Consider the following 19703-nt stretch of genomic DNA (forward strand, 5'->3'; position numbering starts at 1 on the left):
AGTTGACATTGCAACATTTAGCACATTCCTAGCCATGGTTGATAATACTGAATATTATTTTTGATTGTTCTTCCACCATTCCAGTGTAGTGACGCTATTTTCATCATAGGACACTAGAGTCTGTCTCAAATAATATTAAGTTCATCTCAATTTATGTTTCGTTGTAATGTAAGTTGTATTCTATTTCAAATAGATAAATTAGAAAAATCATGGGGCAAGAATACCGCGTGCCTGTCTTTTAGAAGATGATAGCTCATCAAAAGGATGAGATAGAGGAACAGTATAACTAGAGGTTACATTATCAAGTAAATTGATATAATAATTATTTAATGTTTGAATATAATCATTTGTATCACTCATCGCCTTAAACATACTAGAATCTTCATCTTTTTCAATTTCTATAGAAGTATATATAAGGTGAACACATTCAGACATAGTATTAAATTTCATATACGCATTTAATATAGCACTAAAGTTGGCACCAACTTTCACTTAGACACATCAACTAAGCGTTGTTCATTTTAGACACCTCAAGTAAGGTCTTGATGTGTCATTTTGACACTTTGTGCTGATTTGACACATTGCGTGTGCTCCACTCATTTTGAGCGCGTGAAAAGCATTTTTTACAAAAAATATTTTAATTTTTTTTTTCTTGTTCTTCTTCTCCATTTTCTAAATGTTTTCCTCCATAACTTTAGACCTTTATTTTGTAATCTCATTGTCATTGCCTAGATCTAGTTCTTGTTTTTCTTTCATTATTAATTAATAATTGATTTTTTAAAAGTAAAGAAGAAGAAATTATGTCTTTGTAAAATAAATTTTTCAAAATAGTTTCTTTTGATAGTGTTTTTTAAAAAGACAATATGGGTGGGGAAGGATGTCACGACCCACTTTTCATCAGGTCATGATGACACCTACTATAACCCTCTAGTAGTTAAGCCAACCCGTCAACCCAGAACTTCAAGTAATGTGTTTGAAGGCAAAAACTATATAAGAGCATTGAATTATAAAAGTAAACAGAATGAATAAGCGGAAGTAAACCAAAACATGTTTTAAACAACTAAAGATCCCTCCCAGAACCTGGAAGTCACAAGTACAGAGCTGCTACAAAATAAAATATGAGTACAAGTCCCGAAAGTGGACCAAAAAGATATAAAACAACTGGCTAGTCTCAGAAGGCAAAAGACGGGCCATCCATTCTGAAGGAGACAGAAGTGATCCAAAAACGCCAAGTTATCACCCTAGTCTCCGAATCTGACTACAACAAGATCGATCTATTCGTGACAGTAGCTGGTGCTCGGTCCTGCATCACGAAAGTAGATGCAGAGTGTAGTATGAGTACCAAGACAACAGGTACCCAGTAGGCATCATAGGCCGACTGGGCAGAAAAGGTGAAAACAATATGAAAAAGAGGAATAAGCCTAAATAGGAATCAACATAAGCATCTAAAGTGAAAAGAGTACTATCTACGAGAGCTACAGCTAACTATACCCAACTGGGCCCCCATAAGCCCAGCCGGGAAACCCGTACGCAAGTTAAATAAAAACCCGAACGAACCCCCATAAGTTCGCCGAGTACACAGAATAGCTACAACTACCAAGGCTAGGAACCAAGAATATGCGATGTCAGGAACCGAAGTACTGTATCATTTCCAAAACCCAGAATCTCCAAGAGTCAATCGATCTAGGGGTGACTTAGGGGTCGAGGCCGGGACTGGGACCCAGAGGCTCGCCCGAATATTCAAAGTGGCCAAGGCCGGGACTAGGTACCCGGATGCTTGCCATAATACATAAGTGCGGGACTGGATACCCGGATGCTTGCCGTAATACATCGGTGCGGTCGAGGCCGGGACTGTATACCCGGATGCTCACCGTAATACATCGGTATGATCGAGGCCAGGACTGGATACCCGGATGCTCGTCATACTAGCAAGTCGGCGGAGGCCGGGACTGAGTACCCGGATGCTCCCCGATAATTCAAAACGGAGGCCGGGACTGGGTACCCAGATGCTCATAGATAATTTATCCCATGGTTTCGAATATATCCTTTCCAACTAATCAACAACAGTACCGAGAATTTCCTCCACAATGTGTCAACTGATATGTCGCCAAAACTTGAACCGGAGCCGAAGCCAAACGATCATGAATTCTAGTATTGCCAACGCATCTCAAAAGTTATTACTATACCGAGTTATGGGTGGGAGTGTTATTAAGAGCAAGGGTATCGCCTAGCTAAGGCCAACTACTAGGCACTAGCCCGCTACACCATTCTACAGGGATCTAAGTCCACCGGAGCGACGCCGGGCATATAAAGCAAGTTTACATCCTATACTAAGGCCAACATACTCCATAGTATCAACAACATGCTCATTCAACTCTCCTTATAATACTAACAAATAACGATAAGATACACATGCTTCTAAATACCTGAAAAACTAATAACCAGCCTAAAGCATGATTTCTAACACCTATACTAAGGCCAACATACTCCACAGTATCAACAACATGCTCATTCAACTCTCCTTATAATACTAACAAATAACGATAAGATACACATGCTTCTAAATACCTGAAAAACCTGATAACAAGCCTAAAGCATGATTTCTAACACCTATACTAAGGCCAACATACTCCACAGTATCAACAACATGCTCATTCAACTCTCCTTATAATACTAACAAATAACGATAAGATACACATGCTTCTAAATACCTGAAAAACCTGATAACAAGCCTAAAGCATGATTTCTAACACCTATACTAAGGCCAACATACTCCACAGTATCAACAACATGCTCATTCAACTCTCCTTATAATACTAACAAATAACGACAAGATACATCTGCTTCTAAATACCCGAAAAACCCGATAACAAGCCTAAAACATGATTTCTAACACCTGAGGTATACAATTAAGCTACCCAACCAAAATCCCAACTATTTCAACATGCTTTCACACATTCCAACTCAATCTAAAGAAAGGTAAACCGTAGCCTACCTGTAGGCCAAACACGCGGGCTTCAAATCACTGTGCTGGAGCTTTCCCTTTCGAACGACCTCAGAACGCTGCCAAATTGTCAAAAATAGAACCACAACGTTGATACGGTCGTTTAGACACTAATTTCATAATTTTTGGAAATGGACCAATTTTTGGGTCGAAAACGGGAATTGTGGGACCCACATACGAAATTCTGGATTTGACCCCCAAAACAGGTTCTAAACGTCACTCCAAGCTCAAAAATCAGATTTATAATACAATTCGGGGTGGAAAATTACGCAAGACGATCAAACAACCAAAACTCATAAATTCGGACTAAAGGACCAAAAATGGCAGCATCGAAATCAGTAGATTCTGGAAATACGAGACTCTTTCAACCCAAACAAATTGCACTATGATGATCCTTGCGAAAAACCCCACAATCTAGCCTCAAGAATCACTCAAAACGAAGTTATATTGACCAAGATACACTCTTTCAAAATTCAATAAAATTTCATTCCGAAAATCACTAAATCTGCAGCTAAAAATCAATTTATTACCTCGAACGACGTGCCAAAAACAGATTCTGAAACTTCCACGATGTTCTCCTTAAATTTCCACGCAAGATAGCCTCTGGAATCACCCAAATCGGATTTATATTGGTCAAGAAATAACTTGTCAAAGTTCTTCAAAAATCCATTCCGAAAATGGATACTGCTGCAAATAAAATCACGATTTTTACCTGAATCGAATGCTCCAAATCAGTTTTCAATCTCTCCAATGCGTTCTCCACGAAAAACCTCACAATTTTGCCTTTTGAATCACCCAATTTGGAGCTCTAGAACTCAAGAAATGAGGGTTCAAAGTTGAGGAGAAAAATCTAAAAATCTGGTGCAAAATCTGCACTATTGCACCAGATTTTTCTGGTTTTCAATTATTTAAAGTCTCCGAATGGACCCTCGGAATTCGTTCGGAATCCGATAAAAATAAACCAGATATGCTACCCTACTAAATTCGATATTTCGGACTCAATGGCGCATTCAGAATTTCATACGAGGTTATTATAATAAAAAGTGGGTCCCACATCCAAGAGTCATTTTAAGTCATATTTCACAGCGGGCCTCGATATTAGTCCGAAAGTCTCAAAAGGCGAACGAAGGGTCGTTCTAGACTAAAATCAACATTCCGGAACTAACCGCGCTGTCAGAATTTTTATTCGAGCGCATTTTCCAAGAATGTTGACCAAAGTCAACTATAGGCTAAGTTTCAAAGTCAAAAGCGCCAAATAGCCCCAAACTCGTATCGATTGACTCGATAGTTATTCCAACAGTGCTACTAGCCTAATTTGGTCATTACGGAGCTGATGGAACCATCAGAATTTGAATTCGAGATTTCGTTAGCCCAAAACTCAAAAAGTCGCAACTAAACTAATTTAGGTCTTTAAAATACCAAAATGGACTCGGGACCTCTAAAAATTCAACCAACACTTCTTCTAGACCAAAAACCATATCCTGAATCCAACGGAGTTGTCGGAATTCCATTCCGAGCATCGAAACTCCAAAAGTTGACCAAAGTCAAACCTTGGCTTAAAGTTGCTCAAATTCTCAACTCAAGGCCTCAAATCTTCGTTACAGCTCCAAAACTGATTCCGTAAAGTCTCCTAAGCCTATTTCGACATTTCGGAGCTGCTGGAATCGACGGAATTCCATTTTGAGACCCGTAGCTCCAATTGACCCCAAATACCACTTTTTAACACTTAAAGCTTATGAAACTCAAAATTTCCAAAGACTTAACTTTTCATAGGATTTTCTAAAAATCAACATCCGGTAATAATTAGAAATGACTAGGGGCATCTAAAGGGATGGGTAAAATGGTCATTTTACAAAAATTCCAAAAATGACCTTGTGGGTCATTACAATATCCACTACTAAAAGAACTTTCGTCCGCGAAAGTAAAAGTACAATCACTCTCTAGAGGCACGAAAGGACGAGGGTTTTGGACCTGCATACTTTGCCTAAATTTTAGACACCCTCTCGAGTCGAACAACGCTATCACAGAACTTAGGCTGAGAAGAAAATCCTCAATTTCACTTCCAACTCCAAAAACTCCTTCAGTCCTTTCTTGGGCTCCAACTCTCACTCGTTTAGCCCGAACTTGACTCAAAACACTGGATTTCAATTGAGGACGACCAAAATAAACCAAAACCACCGAATTGAGTAATACATGACCATGGCAGATACAACTCACTCAAAATTTCAAGTATTTGTCTTTTGTTTTCAAATCCTTTTCTCCAAGCCACTAAGGGCGTTCTACCAATCCTTACCTATCTCGAAAATCTTCAACGCAATTTGAAAATTGCCTATCGAACCATACAATACCAACCTCTAAGGAGTTACATACTCTACCTAAACATATGAGGATGAAAACAATCAAAACAAGGACACCCCGCGCAAAGCCCCAAATCCCAACCTCAACTTGAAAAACCAAGAACTCAAAATGAAACTAATGTTCTGGAACTGAACACTTCTTAAGCTTCCGAAAGCTTGACTCACACTCCTCGGACCACACAAAGGGATCATCCTGGCGAGTCAAATGGATCAATGGTGATGCAATGGTGGAGAAACCCTCGATGAATCATCGATAATACCCAGCCAATCCAACAAAGCTCTGAATCTCTGTAACAGATGTGGGCCTAGCCCAACCACGAATAACCTTAATCCTCGTCGGATCCACCCTGATACCCTCTCTGGACACCACGTGTCCTAGAAAATGCCACAGACTCCAACCAAAACTCGCACTTTGAGAATTTAGCATAAAACTGCTGGTCTCTCAAGGTCTGGAGCACAACCCTCAAATGTTGCACGTGCTCCTCTCTACTCCGTGAGTATACTAGTATATCATCGATGAGTACAATCACAAAAGAGTCAAGATAACGACTGAATACTCGAGTCATAAGGTCCATAAAAGTTGTTAGGGCATTAGTAAGTCCAAAAGACATCACAAGGAAATTGTAGTGGCCATAGCGAGTCCGAAATGCAGTCTTAGGAATGTCGGCTTCTCTAATCCGCAACTGGTGGTAGCCAGACCTCAAGTCAATATTAGAAAACACGGTCGCACCCTGAAACTAGTCGAATAGATCATCGAAATGAGGCATGGGGTAACGGTTTTTCACTGTTACCTTGTTCAGCTGCCTGTAATCAACACACATCTGTATAGTCCCATCCTTCTTCTTAACAAATAGGATGGGTGCACCCCACGGCGACACACTCGGGCGAATAAATCTCTTACCTAAAAGATCCTCAAGCTGCACACTGAGCTTCTTGAGCTCTGCGGGGACCATACGGTAAGGTGGTATAGAAATAGGTTTAGTGCCCGGCTTCCAAATCTATGGCAAAGTCAATATCTCTCTCTGGGGGTAGACCAGGTAGGTCAGTGGGGAAGACATCAGTATACTCCCTAACCACAGGGACTGAATCAATAGTAGGGGCCTCGCTGGACACATCATAGACATACGCTAAGTACGCCAAACACCCGGCAAATTAGCCATCGGGCCCACATAAAGGATATGACCCCAGTCGGCGAGCGACTATAAAAACCCTACCACAAGACTGGGGGAATACTAGGCATGGATAATGTAACAGTCTTGGCATAACAGTCCAACACTGCATGATGAGGGGATAGCCAATCCATGCCCAGAATAACATCGAAGTCTAGCATATCAAGTAAAATAAGATCTGCCCGAGTCTCATGCCCCTGAATAGTCACCACACAGGATCTACAAACCTGATCCACTACTAAAGAATCCCCTACCGGGGTCGAAACATGTAACAGGAGCTCAAGTGACTCATAAGGAATACCCAAACGTGGAGCAAAATATATAGACACATAGGAATACGTGGAACCTGGATCAAATAAAGCTGAAGCAGTCTGCTGACAAATAAGGATAGTACCTGTGATAACATCATCTGATGCCTCAGCCTCTGCCCTCGCCGGAGCATCATAGAAGTGGCCCTGTCGGCCTCCCCCACGAACATTCGCCCTACCACCTGACCTACCTCCCCGGGAACCTCCTCGAACACCCTGTTGACCATCGCCGCAGCCGTGGCCTTGATCTATACCTCTTGGTGGAAGTGGTGCTACTACCAACGGTCTAGCCCGGCCGGGACATTCCCTAGCCCAGTACTCTAGTGAGCCACAATCGAAGCATCTTGAAGCTGAGCGACCCTTGATAACTCATCCGCGGTAGGAAGAAAGCAGACCTGATTCCCTCGAGCTCTGCCCTGTAGTGGAACCCCCCGAACGGGGCTGACTACCCTCAACTATTGGCAGGGCGGCCTGAATCGGCCGGCTGGACTGACCCTACTAGTACCTATCCTGCTAGAATCGCTGGCGGGGCCTGTCATAACTATCATGGCCCCTAGATTAGGACCCATTGTAGCTACCCTGATGCCTGGGTCTCTTATCGCTTCCCCCTTGGGCCTGATGATGAATAATATCGATCTTGCGGGCATGATCCACCACATCCAGAAAAGAGCAGCCCACAGAAACCAAGTGCTCAGTCCCCACCCTCAGGTAAGGTCTCAATCCGCGCAGAAAAACATCATACCCGCTCCTCCTCAGTAGGTAGAATCATAGTGGCATGTTGGGAAAGCTGATAAAATCTGGCCTCGTACTCCGTAATTATCATGTGACCCTTCTCCAACCGAGTAAACTGATCCGGAAGTCGGTCCCTAACACTCCTAGGGATGTATAATGCCAGGAAAGCCTCTGAGAACTGGGCTCATATCAATAGTGGTGACCCAGCTAGCCTGAACTGCAAATAAGAGCGCCACCACTGTCTAGCTGCCCCTTTGAACTGGTGAGCAGTGAAGTCGGCGCCTCTGGACTCCACAAGACCTAAGGAATGGAGCTACTCCTGACAGGTAGTCAAGAACGCTATGGCATCCTCGCCAATAGCTCTAGAAAATATCGGGGGTGACAGCCTTCTAAATACCCCTAACATCTTCTGATCCTGTAATGACATCACACCCTCCAAAACTATTGGCGGGGGTGCAACAACTGGTGGAGGCGGCTGAACCTCAGGTGCTGACTAGGTGGACGGATCCCGCGGTGCCGGTATGCATGTTACTGGGGTCGAGGCCTGTGGTACAACCCCTATAGCTGTGAGGAGCTGCACAATCGCTGCCTGCAGTGCTGGGGTCATAACTGGTGCAGTTGGGGGCTGTGCTGGTGGTGGTGGTCCCTCTGGCTGAGTAGGAATAGGAGCGTCCTGATGCTCCTCTACTAGCTTTGGCTCTATCTCCGGGTCGGGAGCTAGTGCTGCTCCCCTGCCTACTCTACGGGGCCGGCCTCAAGGCCTACCCAGAACTGGTGGGTCATCATCTCCAATAGTACCGTGCGTACGAACCATTCCGATGAAAGAGCGAAACAAATGAGATTTCAGGAAACCAATAAGACACAAGAATGCACGAAATGAAGCAACATAGAGATCGTTTCTAATGACATCCTGTAGCCTCTCGAAGATAAGTTACGGACGTCTCCGCACCCATCCGCGAGACTCTACTAGACGTTAGCTCTGTACAAGTGAGACCAACGAACCTGGGGCTCTGATACCAACTTGTCACGACCCACTTTTCATCAGGTCATGATGGCACCTACTATAACCCTCTAGTAGTTAATCCAACCCGTCAACCCAGAACTTCAAGTAATGTGTTTGAAGGCAAAAACTATATAAGAGCATTGAATTATAAAAGTAAACAGAATGAATAAGCGGAAGTAAACCAAAACATGTTTTAAACAACTAAAGATCCCTCCCAGAACCTGGAAGTCACAAGTACAGAGCTGCTACAAAATAAAATATGAGTACAAGTCCCGAAAGTGGACCAAAAAGATATAAAACAACTGGCTAGTCTCAGAAGGCAAAAGACGGGCCATCCATTCTGAAGGAGACAGAAGTGATCCAAAAACGCCAAGTTATCACCCTAGTCTCCGAATCTGACTACAACAAGATCGATCTATTCGTGACAGTAGCTGGTGCTCGGTCCTGCATCACGAAAGTAGATGCAGAGTGTAGTATGAGTACCAAGACAACAGGTACCCAGTAGGCATCATAGGCCGACTGGGCAGAAAAGGTGAAAACAATATGAAAAAGAGGAATAAGCCTAAATAGGAATCAACATAAGCATCTAAAGTGAAAAGAGTACTATCTACGAGAGCTACAGCTAACTATACCCAACTGGGCCCCCATAAGCCCAGCCGGGAAACCCGTACGCAAGTTAAATAAAAACCCGAACGAACCCCCATAAGTTCGCCGAGTACACAGAATAGCTACAACTACCAAGGCTAGGAACCAAGAATATGCGATGTCAGGAACCGAAGTACTGTATCATTTCCAAAACCCAGAATCTCCAAGAGTCAATCGATCTAGGGGTGACTTAGGGGTCGAGGCCGGGACTGGGACCCAGAGGCTCGCCCGAATATTCAAAGTGGCCAAGGCCGGGACTAGGTACCCGGATGCTTGCCATAATACATAAGTGCGGGACTGGATACCCGGATGCTTGCCGTAATACATCGGTGCGGTCGAGGCCGGGACTGTATACCCGGATGCTCACCGTAATACATCGGTATGATCGAGGCCAGGACTGGATACCCGGATGCTCGTCATACTAGCAAGTCGGCGGAGGCCGGGACTGAGTACCCGGATGCTCCCCGATAATTCAAAACGGAGGCCGGGACTGGGTACCCAGATGCTCATAGATAATTTATCCCATGGTTTCGAATATATCCTTTCCAACTAATCAACAACAGTACCGAGAATTTCCTCCACAATGTGTCAACTGATATGTCGCCAAAACTTGAACCGGATCCGAAGCCAAACGATCATGAATTCTAGTATTGCCAACGCATCTCAAAAGTTATTACTATACCGAGTTATGGGTGGGAGTGTTATTAAGAGCAAGGGTATCGCCTAGCTAAGGCCAACTACTAGGCACTAGCCCGCTACACCATTCTACAGGGATCTAAGTCCACCGGAGCGACGCCGGGCATATAAAGCAAGTTTACATCCTATACTAAGGCCAACATACTCCATAGTATCAACAACATGCTCATTCAACTCTCCTTATAATACTAACAAATAACGATAAGATACACATGCTTCTAAATACCTGAAAAACTAATAACCAGCCTAAAGCATGATTTCTAACACCTATACTAAGGCCAACATACTCCACAGTATCAACAACATGCTCATTCAACTCTCCTTATAATACTAACAAATAACGATAAGATACACATGCTTCTAAATACCTGAAAAACCTGATAACAAGCCTAAAGCATGATTTCTAACACCTATACTAAGGCCAACATACTCCACAGTATCAACAACATGCTCATTCAACTCTCCTTATAATACTAACAAATAACGATAAGATACACATGCTTCTAAATACCTGAAAAACCTGATAACAAGCCTAAAGCATGATTTCTAACACCTATACTAAGGCCAACATACTCCACAGTATCAACAACATGCTCATTCAACTCTCCTTATAATACTAACAAATAACGACAAGATACATCTGCTTCTAAATACCCGAAAAAACCCGATAACAAGCCTAAAACATGATTTCTAACACCTGAGGTATACAATTAAGCTACCCAACCAAAATCCCAACTATTTCAACATGCTTTCACACATTCCAACTCAATCTAAAGAAAGGTAAACCGTAGCCTACCTGTAGGCCAAACACGCGGGCTTCAAATCACTGTGCTGGAGCTTTCCCTTTCGAACGACCTCAGAACGCTGCCAAATTGTCAAAAATAGAACCACAACGTTGATACGGTCGTTTAGACACTAATTTCATAATTTTTGGAAATGGACCAATTTTTGGGTCGAAAACGGGAATTGTGGGACCCACATACGAAATTCTGGATTTGACCCCCAAAACAGGTTCTAAACGTCACTCCAAGCTCAAAAATCAGATTTATAATACAATTCGGGGTGGAAAATTACGCAAGACGATCAAACAACCAAAACTCATAAATTCGGACTAAAGGACCAAAAATGGCAGCATCGAAATCAGTAGATTCTGGAAATACGAGACTCTTTCAACCCAAACAAATTGCACTATGATGATCCTTGCGAAAAACCCCACAATCTAGCCTCAAGAATCACTCAAAACGAAGTTATATTGACCAAGATACACTCTTTCAAAATTCAATAAAATTTCATTCCGAAAATCACTAAATCTGCAGCTAAAAATCAATTTATTACCTCGAACGACGTGCCAAAAACAGATTCTGAAACTTCCACGATGTTCTCCTTAAATTTCCACGCAAGATAGCCTCTGGAATCACCCAAATCGGATTTATATTGGTCAAGAAATAACTTGTCAAAGTTCTTCAAAAATCCATTCCGAAAATGGATACTGCTGCAAATAAAATCACGATTTTTACCTGAATCGAATGCTCCAAATCAGTTTTCAATCTCTCCAATGCGTTCTCCACGAAAAACCTCACAATTTTGCCTTTTGAATCACCCAATTTGGAGCTCTAGAACTCAAGAAATGAGGGTTCAAAGTTGAGGAGAAAAATCTAAAAATCTGGTGCAAAATCTGCACTATTGCACCAGATTTTTCTGGTTTTCAATTATTTAAAGTCTCCGAATGGACCCTCGGAATTCGTTCGGAATCCGATAAAAATAAACCAGATATGCTACCCTACTAAATTCGATATTTCGGACTCAATGGCGCATTCAGAATTTCATACGAGGTTATTATAATAAAAAGTGGGTCCCACATCCAAGAGTCATTTTAAGTCATATTTCACAGCGGGCCTCGATATTAGTCCGAAAGTCTCAAAAGGCGAACGAAGGGTCGTTCTAGACTAAAATCAACATTCCGGAACTAACCGCGCTGTCAGAATTTTTATTCGAGCGCATTTTCCAAGAATGTTGACCAAAGTCAACTATAGGCTAAGTTTCAAAGTCAAAAGCGCCAAATAGCCCCAAACTCGTATCGATTGACTCGATAGTTATTCCAACAGTGCTACTAGCCTAATTTGGTCATTACGGAGCTGATGGAACCATCAGAATTTGAATTCGAGATTTCGTTAGCCCAAAACTCAAAAAGTCGCAACTAAACTAATTTAGGTCTTTAAAATACCAAAATGGACTCGGGACCTCTAAAAATTCAACCAACACTTCTTCTAGACCAAAAACCATATCCTGAATCCAACGGAGTTGTCGGAATTCCATTCCGAGCATCGAAACTCCAAAAGTTGACCAAAGTCAAACCTTGGCTTAAAGTTGCTCAAATTCTCAACTCAAGGCCTCAAATCTTCGTTACAGCTCCAAAACTGATTCCGTAAAGTCTCCTAAGCCTATTTCGACATTTCGGAGCTGCTGGAATCGACGGAATTCCATTTTGAGACCCGTAGCTCCAATTGACCCCAAATACCACTTTTTAACACTTAAAGCTTATGAAACTCAAAATTTCCAAAGACTTAACTTTTCATAGGATTTTCTAAAAATCAACATCCGGTAACAATTAGAAATGACTAGGGGCATCTAAAGGGATGGGTAAAATGGTCATTTTACAAAAATTCCAAAAATGACCTTGTGGGTCATTACAATATCCACTACTAAAAGAACTTTCGTCCGCGAAAGTAAAAGTACAATCACTCTCTAGAGGCACGAAAGGACGAGGGTTTTGGACCTGCATACTTTGCCTAAATTTTAGACACCCTCTCGAGTCGAACAACGCTATCACAGAACTTAGGCTGAGAAGAAAATCCTCAATTTCACTTCCAACTCCAAAAACTCCTTCAGTCCTTTCTTGGGCTCCAACTCTCACTCGTTTAGCCCGAACTTGACTCAAAACACTGGATTTCAATTGAGGACGACCAAAATAAACCAAAACCACCGAATTGAGTAATACATGACCATGGCAGATACAACTCACTCAAAATTTCAAGTATTTGTCTTTTGTTTTCAAATCCTTTTCTCCAAGCCACTAAGGGCGTTCTACCAATCCTTACCTATCTCGAAAATCTTCAACGCAATTTGAAAATTGCCTATCGAACCATACAATACCAACCTCTAAGGAGTTACATACTCTACCTAAACATATGAGGATGAAAACAATCAAAACAAGGACACCCCGCGCAAAGCCCCAAATCCCAACCTCAACTTGAAAAACCAAGAACTCAAAATGAAACTAATGTTCTGGAACTGAACACTTCTTAAGCTTCCGAAAGCTTGACTCACACTCCTCGGACCACACAAAGGGATCATCCTGGCGAGTCAAATGGATCAATGGTGATGCAATGGTGGAGAAACCCTCGATGAATCATCGATAATACCCAGCCAATCCAACAAAGCTCTGAATCTCTGTAACAGATGTGGGCCTAGCCCAACCACGAATAACCTTAATCCTCGTCGGATCCACCCTGATACCCTCTCTGGACACCACGTGTCCTAGAAAATGCCACAGACTCCAACCAAAACTCGCACTTTGAGAATTTAGCATAAAACTGCTGGTCTCTCAAGGTCTGGAGCACAACCCTCAAATGTTGCACGTGCTCCTCTCTACTCCGTGAGTATACTAGTATATCATCGATGAGTACAATCACAAAAGAGTCAAGATAACGACTGAATACTCGAGTCATAAGGTCCATAAAAGTTGTTAGGGCATTAGTAAGTCCAAAAGACATCACAAGGAAATTGTAGTGGCCATAGCGAGTCCGAAATGCAGTCTTAGGAATGTCGGCTTCTCTAATCCGCAACTGGTGGTAGCCAGACCTCAAGTCAATATTAGAAAACACGGTCGCACCCTGAAACTAGTCGAATAGATCATCGAAATGAGGCATGGGGTAACGGTTTTTCACTGTTACCTTGTTCAGCTGCCTGTAATCAACACACATCTGTATAGTCCCATCCTTCTTCTTAACAAATAGGATGGGTGCACCCCACGGCGACACACTCGGGCGAATAAATCTCTTACCTAAAAGATCCTCAAGCTGCACACTGAGCTTCTTGAGCTCTGCGGGGACCATACGGTAAGGTGGTATAGAAATAGGTTTAGTGCCCGGCTTCCAAATCTATGGCAAAGTCAATATCTCTCTCTGGGGGTAGACCAGGTAGGTCAGTGGGGAAGACATCAGTATACTCCCTAACCACAGGGACTGAATCAATAGTAGGGGCCTCGCTGGACACATCATAGACATACGCTAAGTACGCCAAACACCCGGCAAATTAGCCATCGGGCCCACATAAAGGATATGACCCCAGTCGGCGAGCGACTATAAAAACCCTACCACAAGACTGGGGGAATACTAGGCATGGATAATGTAACAGTCTTGGCATAACAGTCCAACACTGCATGATGAGGGGATAGCCAATCCATGCCCAGAATAACATCGAAGTCTAGCATATCAAGTAAAATAAGATCTGCCCGAGTCTCATGCCCCTGAATAGTCACCACACAGGATCTACAAACCTGATCCACTACTAAAGAATCCCCTACCGGGGTCGAAACATGTAACAGGAGCTCAAGTGACTCATAAGGAATACCCAAACGTGGAGCAAAATATATAGACACATAGGAATACGTGGAACCTGGATCAAATAAAGCTGAAGCAGTCTGCTGACAAATAAGGATAGTACCTGTGATAACATCATCTGATGCCTCAGCCTCTGCCCTCGCCGGAGCATCATAGAAGTGGCCCTGTCGGCCTCCCCCACGAACATTCGCCCTACCACCTGACCTACCTCCCCGGGAACCTCCTCGAACACCCTGTTGACCATCGCCGCAGCCGTGGCCTTGATCTATACCTCTTGGTGGAAGTGGTGCTACTACCAACGGTCTAGCCCGGCCGGGACATTCCCTAGCCCAGTACTCTAGTGAGCCACAATCGAAGCATCTTGAAGCTGAGCGACCCTTGATAACTCATCCGCGGTAGGAAGAAAGCAGACCTGATTCCCTCGAGCTCTGCCCTGTAGTGGAACCCCCCGAACGGGGCTGACTACCCTCAACTATTGGCAGGGCGGCCTGAATCGGCCGGCTGGACTGACCCTACTAGTACCTATCCTGCTAGAATCGCTGGCGGGGCCTGTCATAACTATCATGGCCCCTAGATTAGGACCCATTGTAGCTACCCTGATGCCTGGGTCTCTTATCGCTTCCCCCTTGGGCCTGATGATGAATAATATCGATCTTGCGGGCATGATCCACCACATCCAGAAAAGAGCAGCCCACAGAAACCAAGTGCTCAGTCCCCACCCTCAGGTAAGGTCTCAATCCGCGCAGAAAAACATCATACCCGCTCCTCCTCAGTAGGTAGAATCATAGTGGCATGTTGGGAAAGCTGATAAAATCTGGCCTCGTACTCCGTAATTATCATGTGACCCTTCTCCAACCGAGTAAACTGATCCGGAAGTCGGTCCCTAACACTCCTAGGGATGTATAATGCCAGGAAAGCCTCTGAGAACTGGGCTCATATCAATAGTGGTGACCCAGCTAGCCTGAACTGCAAATAAGAGCGCCACCACTGTCTAGCTGCCCCTTTGAACTGGTGAGCAGTGAAGTCGGCGCCTCTGGACTCCACAAGACCTAAGGAATGGAGCTACTCCTGACAGGTAGTCAAGAACGCTATGGCATCCTCGCCAATAGCTCTAGAAAATATCGGGGGTGACAGCCTTCTAAATACCCCTAACATCTTCTGATCCTGTAATGACATCACACCCTCCAAAACTATTGGCGGGGGTGCAACAACTGGTGGAGGCGGCTGAACCTCAGGTGCTGACTAGGTGGACGGATCCCGCGGTGCCGGTATGCATGTTACTGGGGTCGAGGCCTGTGGTACAACCCCTATAGCTGTGAGGAGCTGCACAATCGCTGCCTGCAGTGCTGGGGTCATAACTGGTGCAGTTGGGGGCTGTGCTGGTGGTGGTGGTCCCTCTGGCTGAGTAGGAATAGGAGCGTCCTGATGCTCCTCTACTAGCTTTGGCTCTATCTCCGGGTCGGGAGCTAGTGCTGCTCCCCTGCCTACTCTACGGGGCCGGCCTCAAGGCCTACCCAGAACTGGTGGGTCATCATCTCCAATAGTACCGTGCGTACGAACCATTCCGATGAAAGAGCGAAACAAATGAGATTTCAGGAAACCAATAAGACACAAGAATGCACGAAATGAAGCAACATAGAGATCGTTTCTAATGACATCCTGTAGCCTCTCGAAGATAAGTTACGGACGTCTCCGCACCCATCCGCGAGACTCTACTAGACGTTAGCTCTGTACAAGTGAGACCAACGAACCTGGGGCTCTGATACCAACTTGTCACGACCCACTTTTCATCAGGTCATGATGGCACCTACTATAACCCTCTAGTAGTTAATCCAACCCGTCAACCCAGAACTTCAAGTAATGTGTTTGAAGGCAAAAACTATATAAGAGCATTGAATTATAAAAGTAAACAGAATGAATAAGCGGAAGTAAACCAAAACATGTTTTAAACAACTAAAGATCCCTCCCAGAACCTGGAAGTCACAAGTACAGAGCTGCTACAAAATAAAATATGAGTACAAGTCCCGAAAGTGGACCAAAAAGATATAAAACAACTGGCTAGTCTCAGAAGGCAAAAGACGGGCCATCCATTCTGAAGGAGACAGAAGTGATCCAAAAACGCCAAGTTATCACCCTAGTCTCCGAATCTGACTACAACAAGATCGATCTATTCGTGACAGTAGCTGGTGCTCGGTCCTGCATCACGAAAGTAGATGCAGAGTGTAGTATGAGTACCAAGACAACAGGTACCCAGTAGGCATCATAGGCCGACTGGGCAGAAAAGGTGAAAACAATATGAAAAAGAGGAATAAGCCTAAATAGGAATCAACATAAGCATCTAAAGTGAAAAGAGTACTATCTACGAGAGCTACAGCTAACTATACCCAACTGGGCCCCCATAAGCCCAGCCGGGAAACCCGTACGCAAGTTAAATAAAAACCCGAACGAACCCCCATAAGTTCGCCGAGTACACAGAATAGCTACAACTACCAAGGCTAGGAACCAAGAATATGCGATGTCAGGAACCGAAGTACTGTATCATTTCCAAAACCCAGAATCTCCAAGAGTCAATCGATCTAGTGGTGACTTAGGGGTCGAGGCCGGGACTGGGACCCAGAGGCTCGCCCGAATATTCAAAGTGGCCAAGGCCGGGACTAGGTACCCGGATGCTTGCCATAATACATAAGTGCGGGACTGGATACCCGGATGCTTGCCGTAATACATCGGTTGCGGTCGAGGCCGGGACTGTATACCCGGATGCTCACCGTAATACATCGGTATGATCGAGGCCAGGACTGGATACCCGGATGCTCGTCATACTAGCAAGTCGGCGGAGGCCGGGACTGAGTACCCGGATGCTCCCCGATAATTCAAAACGGAGGCCGGGGACTGGGTACCCAGATGCTCATAGATAATTTATCCCATGGTTTCGAATATATCCTTTCCAACTAATCAACAACAGTACCGAGAATTTCCTCCACAATGTGTCAACTGATATGTCGCCAAAACTTGAACCGGATCCGAAGCCAAACGATCATGAATTCTAGTATTGCCAACGCATCTCAAAAGTTATGACTATACCGAGTTATGGGTGGGAGTGTATTAAGAGCAAGGGTATCGCCTAGCTAAGGCCAACTACTAGGCACTAGCCCGCTACACCATTCTACAGGGATCTAAGTCACCGGAGCGACGCCGGGCATATAAAGCAAGTTTACATCCTATACTAAGGCCAACATACTCCATAGTATCAACAACATGCTCATTCAACTCTCCTTATAATACTAACAAATAACGATAAGATACACATGCTTCTAAATACCTGAAAAACTAATAACCAGCCTAAAGCATGATTTCTAACACCTATACTAAGGCCAACATACTCCACAGTATCAACACATGCTCATTCAACTCTCCTTATAAATACTAACAAATAACGATAAGATACACATGCTTTCTAAATACCTGAAAAACCTGATAACAAGCCTAAAGCATGATTTCTAACACCTATACTAAGGCCAACATACTCCACAGTATCAACAACATGCTCATTCAACTCTCCTTATAATACTAACAAATAACGATAAGATACACATGCTTCTAAATACCTGAAAAACCTGATAACAAGCCTAAAGCATGATTTCTAACACCTATACTAAGGCCAACATACTCCACAGTATCAACAACATGCTCATTCAACTCTCCTTATAATACTAACAAATAACGACAAGATACATCTGCTTCTAAATACCCGAAAAACCCGATAACAAGCCTAAAACATGATTTCTAACACCTGAGGTATACAATTAAGCTACCCAACCAAAATCCAACTATTTCAACATGCTTTCACACATTCCAACTCAATCTAAAGAAAGGTAACCGTAGCCTACCTGTAGGCCAAACACGCGGGCTTCAAATCACTGTGCTGGAGCTTTCCCTTTCGAACGACCTCAGAACGCTGCCAAATTGTCAAAAATAGAACCACAACGTTGATACGGTCGTTTAGACACTAATTTCATAATTTTTGGAAATGGACCCAATTTTTGGGTCGAAAACGGGAATTGTGGGACCCACATACGAAATTCTGGATTGACCCCCAAAACAGGTTCTAAACGTCACTCCAAGCTCAAAAATCAGATTTATAATACAATTCGGGGTGGGAAAATTACGCAAGACGATCAAACAACCAAAACTCATAAATTGGACTAAAGGACCAAAAATGGCAGCATCGAAATCAGTAGATTCTGGAAATACGAGACTCTTTCAACCCAAACAAATTGCACTATGATGATCCTTGCGAAAAACCCCACAATCTAGCCTCAAGAATCACTCAAAACGAAGTTATATTGACCAAGATACACTCTTTCAAAATTCAATAAAATTTCATTCCGAAAATCACTAAATCTGCAGCTAAAAATCAATTTATTACCTCGAACGACGTGCCAAAAACAGATTCTGAAACTTCCCACGATGTTCTCCTTAAATTTCCACGCAAGATAGCCTCTGGAATCACCCAAATCGGATTTATATTGGTCAAGAAATAACTTGTCAAAGTTCTTCAAAAATCCATTCCGAAAATGGATACTGCTCGCAAATAAAATCACGATTTTTACCTGAATCGAATGCTCCAAATCAGTTTTCAATCTCTCCAATGCGTTCTCCACGAAAAACCTCACAATTTTGCCTTTTGAATCACCCAATTTGGAGCTCTAGAACTCAAGAAATGAGGGTTCAAAGTTGAGGAGAAAAATCTAAAAATCTGGTGCAAAATCTGCACTATTGCACCAGATTTTTCTGGTTTTCAATTATTTAAAGTCTCCGAATGGACCCTCGGAATTCGTTCGGAATCCGATAAAAATAAACCAGATATGCTACCCTACTAAATTCGATATTTCGGACTCAATGGCGCATTCAGAATTTCATACGAGGTTATTATAATAAAAAGTGGGTCCCACATCCATAGAGTCATTTTAAGTCATATTTCACAGCGGGCCTCGATATTAGTCCGAAAGTCTCAAAAGGCGAACGAAGGGTCGTTCTAGACTAAAATCAACATTCCGGAACTAACCGCGCTGTCAGAATTTTTATTCGAGCGCATTTTCCAAGAATGTTGACCAAAGTCAACTATAGGCTAAGTTTCAAAGTCAAAAGCGCCAAATAGCCCCAAACT

The 19703-nt window shown here is 43.4% G+C and overlaps 3 long non-coding RNA genes across 3 annotated transcripts; all 3 read right to left on the reverse strand.

The window, feature by feature from the left end:
• Positions 1–1044: 1044 nt before the first annotated feature.
• Positions 1045–3564, reverse strand: LOC129889497 (uncharacterized). Its single transcript, XR_008766921.1, has 3 exons — positions 3535–3564; positions 2996–3063; positions 1045–1303 (listed from the first exon to the last, which is right to left on the reverse strand). It is a non-coding gene; the product is annotated as an uncharacterized LOC129889497 (long non-coding RNA).
• A 5194-nt stretch (positions 3565–8758) lies between these two features.
• LOC129889504 (uncharacterized) lies at positions 8759–11279 on the reverse strand. Its single transcript, XR_008766923.1, has 3 exons — positions 11250–11279; positions 10711–10778; positions 8759–9017 (listed from the first exon to the last, which is right to left on the reverse strand). It is a non-coding gene; the product is annotated as an uncharacterized LOC129889504 (long non-coding RNA).
• A 5194-nt stretch (positions 11280–16473) lies between these two features.
• On the reverse strand, positions 16474–18992 carry LOC129889510 (uncharacterized). Its single transcript, XR_008766924.1, has 3 exons — positions 18963–18992; positions 18424–18491; positions 16474–16732 (listed from the first exon to the last, which is right to left on the reverse strand). It is a non-coding gene; the product is annotated as an uncharacterized LOC129889510 (long non-coding RNA).
• Between the last annotated feature and the right edge of the window lie 711 nt (positions 18993–19703).

This window comes from Solanum dulcamara, chromosome 1 (genome assembly GCF_947179165.1).
Source record: "Solanum dulcamara chromosome 1, daSolDulc1.2, whole genome shotgun sequence".
In the NCBI taxonomy this organism is placed as follows: domain Eukaryota; kingdom Viridiplantae; phylum Streptophyta; class Magnoliopsida; order Solanales; family Solanaceae; genus Solanum; species Solanum dulcamara.